The following is a 3,738-nucleotide window of genomic DNA, read 5'->3' as shown; positions in this document are numbered from 1 at the left end:
TAGTGATGCTTGGTCAATCACATGGATATGCATGAATGATGCATGATTGAACTATTGACCTACTTTGAAGTTTAATTATAGAGCTTCCGAATATATTAGTGGATTCCTTTGACATGAATGGAACATTGATTCCATTCGATGATTGATTTAAATGTGGTACATTCAAACGTCTACCCGTAACTGGAGATTATAAAGGATGTTTCCTGGTTACTTCAAGAATTGAGTGGGAGATTTGGTTGCCACAAGATTGGATTGAGTCTACCTATTTAATTAGAAATGTGTCATCGCGCCTTGAAGAGGGAGAATTCAATAAATGCGTGGTCGCGCTCAAATGTATTACTTAGTAATCATTTGTTTTGTAATTCTAACTCAGATTTCAAGAAAATATTTGTAGATTGATATGATCACGACATGAGATGCGATCATATCATCAAATAGACACATATTGACTTAAGGAATTTGAATATTGCACACTTGTCTCAAACAAGTGAGAGATTGAAGGATTTATGTCTTCGTCAAGTGCAATTACTAGATATATAATGGATCAAATTATGGAGATAATTAAGTTCGTTCTTTTGGGTCGTCATTATCTATTTCTAGACGTGATCAATGATCTTTGGGCTAGTCAAATAGTCTAAAGCCCAATAGAATGGATCCTATAAGGTCACACAAAAGGGTGATGGATTGAACAAAAGAAAGAAGCCCATTACTGGGCCTCATAGAGTGGTCGGCCATGTGGGATTAAAGGGAGAGTATTGTGGGCTTGGTTTGGACTCTAATTATACATATGATGCATAAATAGAGGCCTTGCCTAGGGTTTGATACACAACACTTAACCAGTCAATTGAGAATTGACTAGTGAGCAACCAAACCCTAGCATCACACAATCCCTCTCCTTACTCCCTTCCTCCCGTCTGTATAACCGTACGGCCCCCGTAGTGCAAGGTGGCGCATGGTGGTGGTGTGGCGGTGTTCGTGGTCGGTTTTCTCCTCCCCTCTCCGTAGAAAGTGGTTCGAAGTGTTCGTGCCCAACTACCTAGCAGTAGTGGAGGTTCAATCCTATCTCGTGGACTAAGTAGAGGAGCAACGCTTGGAGCTCTATTATCTCCCCAATTGACAGTCAATCGCTTGTGGAAATCACGCGTCAAGGTATGTATTATGTGATTCTTTATGTGTTATGCTTGTAGATCTTGTTTAGGTGCAAACGAATATGATTCGTGAAATTCCGCATTATAGTACCTAAAACCCTACATCTTTATCTTCCTGAGATTATTGAACCCACTAATCACATCAGTTTCAAAACACCTTGGCAGTGGGTTTAACATCCCAAATTAATGAGAGCATCATAATGAACCCACCAAGCACAAATTTTCTTCTCATTTAAGCACAATTTTTTCCAATCTTACCTCCTTGATTACCTTACCCTTTTAACTCAAAATTCCAGAAAATCGAGCATACTCTCATCAATTATCATGAAACTCCTTCTCATTATGCTCATGCTCGTTTGAGGGGTCTAAATCCTGTGAAAACAACCTATTAATCCAAACACAAAACAATTGAAAGAAAGAAAAGCAATTTAAAGAAAACTAAGAAAGATAGAATCAAAAGAAAAAGGTTAGAAAACCGGGTTGCCTCCCGGGTAGCGCTTGCTTAAGGTCCTAAGCTCGACCCTTCCTCCAAATCACGGAGGGTCAAAGAACACCACTTTGTCCAAAGCGGTAGAGGAAACAAACTTCATGCCATTGCTTGGCAACTTCACTTCATTGTTGGATTTATTCTCTTTTGTTGAAAATTCCGATTCAAGTTTGCTTTGCTTCAACTTCATTTTCTTCTTCATAAAAGCTCTCTTTTTCTTCTTTGTCTTCTTGCTCCTTGTAGTGGACGGCTTCTCACCATCAACACATTTGGAGTCATCTTCATCCTCTCTCGAGTAGAGCTCAAACCATGAGGGTATATCAATCAGATCCTCATCCACAAGCCTTGAAGGCTTTATGTTATCTTCACTAACCTTCTTGCTTTCAAAACTTAAAGGAATATTATCACAAACTTCAAGAACATCGTTAGTTGAAGACAAAAACATGCATACATTATTATTGGAACGAGGTGAATTTATACACATAATTCCTTTCACAAAAGACAAAGATTCCTGCATCGACTTAAGCTCAAAACTTGCCTTATTGTTACCAACACGCAAAGTAATGAGGTCATCTTTCACATCAATCAAATCTCCTGAAGTAGCTAAGAATGGTCTCCCTAAGATGATAGGTATATTGTCATCTTCCGCTATCTCAAGCAAAATGAAGTCAACCGGAATTGTAAACTCACCTACCTTGAGGGGGACATCCTCAACTCTTCCCTTAGGAAACTTAATAGAATGGTCGGCCAATTGTAAGGTCATGTTGGTTGGAAGAAGCTCACCTAGCTTCAGCTTCCTAAAAACTAAATAAGGCATTATTCTAACACTAGCACCAAGATCACAAAGAGCATTTTGAAACATTTTTCCATTGATCTTGCAAGGGATTGAAAAATTACCCGGATCTTTCATTTTTTCAGGCAAGTCATTGTGAATCAAGCACTACAACACTGCCCAACCTTTACCGAGTCAACCTCATTACACTCTCTCTTGCCACTCAAGATTTCCTTAAGGAACTTAGAATATCTTGGCATTTGTGTCATAGCTTCGGTAAAAGGGATTGAAAGATGAACTTCCTTAAGCATATCAAGAAATCTCCCAAATTGTTCATCAATCTTGTTTCTCAAAAACTTTTGGGGATATGGAAGTTTGGGTTTGATCACATCCTCATGCACTTTTTCTTCAATTTTCTCTTCCTCTTTGGCTTCTTGACTCACCTTCTTTGACACATCAAGCTCATTCATCTCACTTGAATCACTCACCTTCTCATCCTCCTCACTCTTCCTAGAAACTCTCTCTTCAAGCACTTTACAACCCCTTGTGGTGATACAATACACCGGTTTCTTAGGATCAACTCCTTGAGAGGGTAAAGAAGAATGGCTAGCATTCACACTCTCCTTCAAGGTGTTTTCTAATTAGGTGATTTGTGTTTCAAGAACTTTGTTGTGTGTCATCATCTTATTGAACTTCTTGTCACTTACCGACATGTAAGTATTCAAAATCTTAGTTTGGTTCTCAATGATTTCTTCTAAAGTATTCCTAGAAGATGAAGGTTGAGCATAGGAATTTTCATCATTACCTTGAGTTCTTGGAGCAAATCCGGGTGGGGGTCCCCTTTGATTGTTGTTTTGAAAATTGCCCCGATTTGGGTTGCTCCAATTACCCCGGTTTTGATTTTGGCCATTGTTTTGGTAATGGTTACCTTAGCCTTGGTTTTGGCTTTGGTTTCCATACCCTTGACCTTGACCTTGACCTTGACCTTGACCTTGATTATTATAAACTTGACTGTTATAGCTACCTCGGAAATTTTGATTTCCTTGGTTCTTAACCACCATTTTGGTTATAATTATCAAGGTTCCCTTGTTGGTGAGAATTTCTATTCCCAAAATTCCTTGGTCCATCAAATCTTTTCCCGTTGTTATTGTTTGAAACAAAGTTCACTTATTCACAATCGTTATTATCAACATCATCACAATTATCAAATGCATTTGGACAATTAGAAACATCATGGTCATATGACCCACATACATCACAAAACAAACATCCATTTGGCATATTGTTCGAAGTAGAAGGAGGAGTTGATTCAGAAGATGTACCTCTCCCCT

Source organism: Chenopodium album, chromosome 16 (genome assembly GCF_948465745.1).
Source record: "Chenopodium album chromosome 16, dcCheAlbu1.1, whole genome shotgun sequence".
Taxonomy (NCBI): domain Eukaryota; kingdom Viridiplantae; phylum Streptophyta; class Magnoliopsida; order Caryophyllales; family Amaranthaceae; genus Chenopodium; species Chenopodium album.
Note: the sequence above shows the minus strand (reverse complement) of the source record.